Genomic DNA, 9,393 nt, shown 5'->3' on the forward strand with positions numbered 1-9,393 from the left:
ATTCTCAGACCACTTTATTAGCGGCCTGGAACCTTCTTCCATTGGTAAAACACTATACATCCTTTTTTAAGTTGCCAAGTCAACTATACTCCCTATGGCACCCGTAAGTAGATTCACAGACTACATGTTCTTTTTTTTTTTTTAAGATTTTATTTATTTATTTATTTGTGAGAGAGAGAATGAGAGATAGACAGCACGAGAGGGAAGAGGGTCGGAGGGAGAAGCAGACTCCCTGCTGAGCAGGAAGCCCGATATGGGACTCGATCCTGGGACTCCAGGATCATGACCTGAGCCGAAGGCAGTCGCTTAACCAACTGAGCCACCCAGGCGCCCAGACTACATGTTCTTATTTTGGTTCAGAAAACACGATGAGAAAAACTTGCACACTTTCATACTATGGTGCTTTGTATACCCCACCAGCAACGTGACTGCTGTGCTGTTTTGCAGTGAAGCTTTTATTTTCTCCACTAAGCTGTGATTTCAAACGCAAAAACCCTGACATTTTCACCTTTGAATCTCCACCATCTAGCAAATGTGGGATATATAAGCAGGTGATACATGTTTGTGGAATGAATAGATCATTCATCAAGAGATATCTCGCAACAGATACTATGAAATGGCAACTTTTTTGCTTTTTTAATTTCCAAATGAACACTCCAAATGTGGCTACGTGACTAGGATCTCGTTAATGGACTTCAAAAATCACACAAGAAAAGTACGTTACTTTGCAGTCACTTTAACCCATATACCCACACCCTTTAAAAAATCATCACCAGAACTACTTAGCTTGACCTTCTCGTGGAACATGGATTCAAATGACCTTCTGTTATTTTCTAAAATTTAAAGCACATATACAGTGTTACCATTATAAATATTCACTGATATACTTTCTGGTCTGAACTCCTTTCCAAAATTGATTTCCAGATGTTGCTCCAAAAAGGTTTTGAGTAATTGCAAGGTCATTAGAAAAAGTCTCTATTCCCATGATTATCTTCTGAGACATCAAGATTAAATTGCATTTTTCAAAATTTTGTTTAAAAAATCAGTGACATGGCTCCATAGGAACATACTTATTTACTTTTTTCTGAAAGATTTTATTTTCAAGTAATCTCTACACCCAGTGTGGGCCTCCAAACTCATACCCCCAAGATCAAGAGTCACACGTTCCACTGACTGAGCCAGTCAAGTGCCCAGAAACACGTTTTTAAGAGTAGGCAGGTTATATTATCTTTATACCCTTTGCAGAGGCTTACCCTGGGCCCAAGGGCCACTGAGCAAGGAGGGGGTCAGGGCAGAAATAATAGCACAGGCTTCAGAACCAGATATTCCTGAAATCAAAGTAATTTGAAGCAGTCGTTTTGATTGTTTCAGCCTGTTTCCCCAAATATTAAATGGGAATGATTATACTTTTTGAGGGATTATGGATTTGTTGGGATCCTTACCATGAAGACTATGCAGACTGAATTAGTGTGAGTGCCCCAACCACCAGCTCAGAGGCAAACTCATCTCACTGATTTGGCCCATAGTTCTGTTCCTTTGATGATGAATAGTAAAAATCTCTAACATTTGATTTTTTTATCTACTAAAATTGTCATCTATGATTCTCCACATTCTTAGGGACAGTTTTATAATCTTCTGTAGTTGGAATATGATTTAGTAGATTACATGAGCAAAGTAGACTTTCTAATTCTGTAGAATACATGCAATTTTGGAGTTTACTCCTGGTCTGAAAGTTCCAAGAAGGCAGGTGCTCTCTGTGGGATGTTTGTCATTGACTCCCGAGTGTCAAGAGTGCCTGACACTTATTTGGAAGCAGATAAATTTTTCTTGACTAGATGCAAGAATGAATACTAGGTATTAAAGAGAATTAGGGTGAGGAGGATGTATGTGACCGAGCAATATTCCTGGTGACAAAATATGGGAAGTCCCTGATCAAGATGTGGGTTTTTATGTACTGATTGGCTGGACTAAATTCCATAGGCCATCAAGGACCCATGAAAAAAAGATATGATCACCTGATGGGGCCCTAGAAGAGGAGCACCCTTGCTTCCTCCTTCCCCTTTCCTGAGACAAACCAGCAACCCACAAAAATTGGTGGGTGTTTTATAATTATGGGAGGGGCATAGGAGACTATAAATGGCATCGCACATTGGAAAGGGCTTGAGACATCTTTCCATGATGCCCACAGTCTTAATGAGGTCAATGAAGTCTTTTAAGAATGTATCTACAGGGCGCCTGGGTGGCTCAGTTGGTTAGGCGACTGTCTTCGGCTCAGGTCATGATTCCGGAGTTCCGGGATTGAGTCCCACATCCGGCTCCCTGCTCAGCGGGGAGCCTGCTTCTCCCTCTGACCCAACCCCCTCTCATGTACTCTCTCTCATTCTCGCTCTCTCAAATAAATAAATAAATCTTAAAAAAAAAAAAAGAATGTATCTACAAACAATAACCTCTGAAAGGAATCTATTCAAAAGCACCCCCCACCCCGCCGTGGCCCCAGCCAAGCTGACAGGCAAAATTCACAGGTATCTGCCCTTGGCCCTCTTTGTTTTTCTAGGTCACAGGGCCCTACATTCTCAGAGAAGAGACCACAACTACAAAACATATCCTTCTTGGGCCTGACCACAACGCACATCCTGGACGAGTCCCAGACAAAGCCCCTTAAAAAACCTGCCACCTGCTGTTCTACCTGGCCAAGAGCTGACACCCTCCCCACACCCGCCGTGAGCACAGCTGCAACCCTCTCACAGCCTTCAAAACCTCTTAAGAGGCCCAGCTGGACAGAAACTCGCTGGCATTTCTCTAGATGTCTGGCCCCTCTCCTCCCTCGGGGAGAGAATAAACTCTGTCCTGCTTGCTGCTGCCCTCTTTGTGCAATTCTGTGCCCCCCGCCCCCTGCCCCCCACATCACCAACCACCCTAACAACCTCTGTGTTCAAGAATCGCTACTATCCCAGCAGCTGGGAGGGCTAGTGCCACTGCCCAAGTGGTGAAATAGTATCGGTCAGGATTCTCCAGAGAAGCAGAGCCACTGGGGGCACGTAGACGATAGACAGGAAAGAGAGATTTAGTATAGGAATCGGCTCACATGATTATAGAGACCGAGAAGTCCCAAGATCTGATCTGCCATCTGCAAGCTGGAGGCCCAGAGAAGCCGAGGACCAGGGGAGCCAATGGTATGAGCTCTAATCCAAGTCTGAAGGCTCAAGAACTAGGAGCACTGATCCATCAAAGATAGATGTCGCAGCTCGGGCAAAAGAGCAAATCCACCTTTCAGTTTTATTCAGGCCTTCGACAGATTGGATGAAGCTCACTGAACTGGTGATAGCATCTTTATTCAGCCGACTGACTCAAATGCTAATTTTTTCCCGAAACACCCTTACGGACATGGCCAGAAATAATGTGTTAGCAACTTTCTGGGCATCCCTTAGCCCAGTCCAGTTAACACATAAAATTAACCACCATAAGCCCCTTGTATATGATGTAAGAGCTGTAGAATACTGAGGCCGCATCCAAGCAGAACAAGAGATAGGGATGGGCAGAAGGGCTGGGACTGAGAAAGGAAGCCTTGCCTCTCACGTCCTGTTGGACCTCGGGTTAGTCACACTCTCTGTCCGGGGCCTGGGTTCCCCTTTGTAAAATGAGGAAGTTGAATAAATGATCTGTAACGTTCCTTCCGGTTCTAAAATTATATTCTCTGGGTCACCAAAGAAAAGGAGAAAGGCTAAGCTAATTTCCCCACCCCTTTCTACAATTTACATGTCCTTTTGTTTTTCACTTATATGTAAATGTATGAGCCTTTGACCAAAACAAAATTATGATCTCTGGGTGACTCCTCAGCTCTCTCATCATTAAAATGCAGCTTCAGATTTCTGGGAAAAAAGGGGGGAAAGAAAAACAGTTACAAAGTCATCCTGATTTACCACTCCTGAGTGCCAGGGAGTAATTATGGGGGTAGTAGCCCGGAGAACAACCAGGAGAGGTGATGGATCACAGGAGGAAGTTTTATTTGGCATAGGCCTTCACCTACCTCTGGCCTTTGTTCCTGAAGTAGAGCAGATGCTCTGTATAAGAAAAACATGATTTGGGGAGGTCAGGGAGTGAAATGGAAAAACGCTGGGCTTCGGAGTCATAGTACCCAGTTCAAATCCTGGGTCTCCTGCTTTGTATGCTCAAGCAAGTCACTTCACCTCTCTGAGTCAGTTTCTTCTCTGTAAATGGGAGAATATCAACTTCGGAGGTCCGCCATGAGCAGTAAAGAAGGTAGTATGCTAAAGCACAGGAATTATTGGACAACTTGTAACACAAAGAGGAAAGGGACAAGCAGTATGTTAAGACAGAGGAGCAGAAGACACACCACAGACATATGGTGGGAAGGAAACTAGTTTCACACTCCCCCTTTAATTATTTCAGTGGACACAACTGTTGCAAGCTAGAGCAGGGGGTGAGGACGCAGACAGGGAAAATTTTCCTCCCTGAGGAATTATCCTTCCCTCACAGCTGAGAGTCTGGTTGGGAGATGAGGCTTACAGAATTAAAGACCTGAGCAAACCAAATGCCTAGAGCACTGGTTGTTGGTGCCTTGATGGACCAAGAAAACCAGAACAGAAGCCCCGCCTCTTTCAATCCTGAGCGTCTAGGATTCTAGAAGAGCAAGTTTTTATGGAAGATTTGGTTCTCAGGCTGGACCTTGAAGAATGGTACAATTAGGATATGACGGGGCGCCTGGGTGGCTCAGTTGGTTAAGCGACTGCCTTCGGCTCAGGTCATGATCCTGGAGTCCCGGGATCGAGTCCCGCATCGGGCTCCCTGCTCAGCGGGGAGTCTGCTTCTCCCTCTGATCCTCCCCCCTCTCATGCTCGCTCTCTCTCTCATTCTCTCTCTCAAATAAATAAATAAAATCTTAAAAAAAAAAAAAACAATTAGGATATGACCTTTGGGGAAAAGTGGGAGAGACCACAGCGATTGGATAGGGTCAGCTTATGACAGGCCCAGGAATTCATCAGCCAGCCGGCCCTTGCCCTGGATGGCACTGGGGAGCCACTGAAGGTCTTGAGTCAGAGTATCCTATGGAAGATAATACTTACAACAGCTTAGCCTAGTAGCAGTGAATGATAAAGGTAAAGGAGGAAGGGAAGAGTGGGTGAGGCCAGAAAGGGGATGAAGACAGGACAGGTGGTAATCTGCGCTGAATCCTGCCTTTGAGCCAGTCATCAAATCTGGTTGATCTCTCCCTTGAAATATCTCATTCCCATCCCTTCTGTGAACTATATCATTTATCCAAGGAATAAGTTTTCCATCTGGATTGACTGGAAGACAGATGCCACTGACAGAGGTTAAGGCAGTTGAAGTTGAGAACCAGTGTCATTGACGATGGAGAATAAATCTGGTTTTTGACACTTGGGATTTGTGGTAATAGCTGAATGTTCAAGTGAAAAAGTAAAGTTGAACTGACTTTTTCAACATGACTAGAAGCAACTTTTCTACTCAAACAACATGAAATTGGAGAGTCTAACCAAAATCAGATATAGGGTAAAAAAAGAAAAAATTGAACATACTCTGTCACTCTCTTTTTTTCTCTTTTGATGTGTAAATTACCATGTGGGGGAACTGAGTATATTTGCATAGCTTGTATTTTCTTCAGCATGGGGAATGATAAACAGAATTATGATGGAAATGTTATATAAGTTTGTTAAACCAAAATAAAAATGAGTAAGTAGGGAATGCAAAATGCTGGATTATGGGGGTAAGTATTTTAACTTTTGGGGGGCATGATTTGAAAAACTCTTATGTCTCTTATGTCACTGGATCCTAAAAATGGATTTATGACTAATATAAATGATACTAGGATGGTGCTAAAGCATTATTTTAACTATCTGGAAGGAAGACAGCTCCTTAGAGGGGAAACCATCTTCCCATTCCATCCGTAAAAACTATGGGAAAACTTCACCAGACCACTGGGCTTATAATGTTCAGTCTTGGGGGCTAACATTGCCTAATTTCTTCACTCAAGAAGCCTCCTGAAGATGCTTGCCCTGTTTCTCAATTATTGGAGGACCCCCCCCCACCTTTTGGGTTGCCTCCCCTTTTATCCCCTCCCTCTCATCCCCTATTGGTAGCAGCTCTAAAGCAGTAGTTATGAAAGGGTTAGGAAATTTTTATTTGAAGCAGAGATGAGTATGTGGCTTGGGAGGGAAGGGAAAAGGACTAAATAAAAGGAAGTGACTCTAAGCTGTTAGGAAAGAGAAGGCCATTAATAGCAACATCTTGATTTCATTAGGAGGTGAGCTGAAGCCATCCGAAACAGGCAGGGAACTAGGTGATAATAAGAGAAAATGTGTTTCTCAGACAAAGGAGCAGACAGCAGGGGACAGCGGCTCAGGGAAGGAGGCGACAGGATCAGGGAGAGTGTGCAGAGAGGACGTGCTAATCGCTCTGAATCGTACCAGCAGAAGCTCAGGGCCGTTTGAACTCCTTGGCCGCAGCAGCCTGGTCTCAAAGTACCTCGTGAGGAATGAGAACAAAAGAAAAGTTCACTCCGAGTTCCTCTTGTCAAAGCAGGGGAAATTGCTTTGAGGCCAGCACTAGGAGATGCTAATGGTAGAAAGCGAACCAAGTAAAAGAAGAAGAAAAAATGTGCCAGGTCACCGGGAGCCTGCCTGGCGTAGAGCGAGATAAAACCACCACTGACAAGACATTCAGCCCAGGTCCCACCACGCACTGCTGTGCGAGCCACTTCTAACCTGTGCTGAGCTGGCTACAATCCGAAGAGAAGGCCTCAGCTGCTCCAAGAATTATTCGTTCACTTGACAAACCATAATTGAGCTCTCACTGTGTCAGCCAGGACTATTGCTGTTAATGCTGGAAGGTGCACTAGGAGCCCTTATGTCCTGGTACCAGCCGGTTTTGTGAATCAGAAAGGATCACTGGAAAGTGAGTACTGGGAAATTGCTGCTGACCCTGGAAGGGCACAGCTCAGCAGAAAACGTGGGAAGTGTAGGAGAGCCAAAGTGGTAACTGGAAAGAAACAAGTGTCTGTTTAAAATCCTGGAGAGGAAAGACCCACTGACTGCTGGTCTTCCTTCTCCGGGCCTAGCAGTTCTCATCCATAAAATCGGCTGAACAGGATGATGCGTTCTTTCCCTTTGAGCAGATTCAAAATGGTGCTGGGAGTTTTCTGGGGATCACGCCATGGAGTTGGGACAACGTGGGGATCTCCTAATGTGGGAATCTGTAATCAGCTGCAGGAGCTAGAAACCAGAGGTGCTTTTTCTGTATGTTTTGATGAGTCACCGAGAAAATTTAAAATGTTAAAAGATGTCACAAAGCTTTCGCTCCAAATTCTAATCCCGAGGCTGCCAACTCGGAGCACCTGGGTTTTGTTTGTCTAGCAGAATACTTTTGAAAACTTGAACCAGCGTTTACAAATTGTGAGATTTCTGAAAATCCAGATTTGGGGCTTCGCTGAGAGACTGGAAGATCTAATGGCACTGGCCCCACATCAGCAAGTGGTGAGAGGTGGGTAGCAGCTGTCCCATTTAGGTGAGGCACCTGCTCTCCGGTTTGACCATCTCTACCACTCATCATGGGGACCACATAATTTGTCATCCAAACTAAGGCACTTTTGAAAGTAAAAGAGGGTGCTGTTTGTAATTATGCCTGGATGCACAGACACAAACGAGGGCTATTATGGGCAATGAGGATGTATGGTTACCCTAATTCCTGTTGCTTACACTGGGCTTGCTTTTCTTTTTTGCCCACTGTTACTTGGGTTATGTGGTCATAAGTCAGGGACTCCCCTGAGGAAAATAGGGAGAGAAAAGGTATAAAGTGAGGATGAGACCTGAACGTTGAAAAACAGGGAAAGAAATGAAAAAGAATATTCAAATGAATGCCAATTACACAAAACCTTCAGGTGGAGGCAGAGCCTTGCTGGTGGCTGGCTCAGCATGTAAGTTTGACCTTCCAGGCTCCCTGCCCTCCACAGCACTGTCAGTTTTAATAAGCTGTAATCCCATAGCTACGAGCGAGACTAATCAAACTGCAGAGAGCAGCCTGTTCCTAATCAGGAAGGCACAGGATCATCATTTAACTCTGTGGTTTCTCAGTGAGCTCCAAGCTGCCTTGACAGGAAAAAAAAAAAAAAATCCTGCATAAGATAGTTGCTTACACTCTCTAATCTTGACCTTTTAATGGTCTTTGTTTGAAATTTTTATTAAAATGCTTTAATTACCCAAGTATTTGGCTTAAAAAAATATTTTAGAAGAATCTTTTTCCCTTTATTCCCAAAGAATAGAGTAGCGCTCCCCCAGGGCACTTTAGGACACTTCAGACTGCCATTGATTCCCTGAGTCTGCTTGAACTGACTGCAGACCCCAACCCTTTCAACACCACTCAGGGTGTGATTACAGTCCCCAGATTGGGGGCGGGAGGAAGTGGGGGACGTGGAATGGCAACTCACGTTGAGCACCTACAGGGGCCACCATGGGCCCTTCCCCATGGCAGGAGTGGGAGCCAGGCCACACCACAGTGAGGCTCCAGAAGTCCCCAACACCTCGGGGCCATATGGCCCTTCTAGTTCTCCCCCTAGAGGAACTAGGGGCTACTTCAACCCAGGGGCAAGTCACAAGAAGTTATTTAGTGCAATGCTTTCACTGCAGAGTGTTAGATGCGGCTAAAGTTTAACTTGGAAGCTGACTAGTGGCAGGCCCTTAGGCAAACTACTCAACCTTCCAGAAATTCCTGGTAGGCCCTTAGGCAGGCTACTCAGCCTTCCCGAAACCCAGTTCTTTTTTTTTTTTTTTAAGATTTTATTTATTGATTTGACACAGAGAGAGAGAAAGAGACAGCTAGGGAGGGAACACAAGCAGGGGGAGCGGGAGAGGGAGAAGCAGGCTCTTGGCTGAGCAGGGAGCCCGTTGTGGGGCTCGATCCCAGGACCGTGGAATCATGACCCGAGCCAAAGTCAGGCGCTTAACGACTGAGCCACCCAGGCGCCCCTTCCTGAAACCGAGGTCTTAACATAGGAATAATATCCACACCTCATAACCGTGCTCTAAGGGTCAACGAGATATATAAGGAAAGCATTTACTAAGGTGACTGGTTCGTTAAAAATGCTCTCCATAGGTTATGGTTATTATTATTTTTATTATGTGCTAGCATGGCCTTAAGGTCCCTAATTATATAATTTAAAGAGACAGATACATTGCTGAATCTCCTTGGATTCTGCATTTAGTGTGAGTGCACTTAAAACAATGGACCACAGATGAAATAAATGTAGAAAAAAATTCTTTTCCAATGGAGAACATTTCTAGTACCATGGAAATTTAATAGTTTGCTTAATAGACTCACTAGTATTTACAGGAAACAAGACAGTGTATTTTTTTAATTAAAAAT

This window comes from Zalophus californianus, chromosome 1 (genome assembly GCF_009762305.2).
Source record: "Zalophus californianus isolate mZalCal1 chromosome 1, mZalCal1.pri.v2, whole genome shotgun sequence".
NCBI lineage: Eukaryota > Metazoa > Chordata > Mammalia > Carnivora > Otariidae > Zalophus > Zalophus californianus.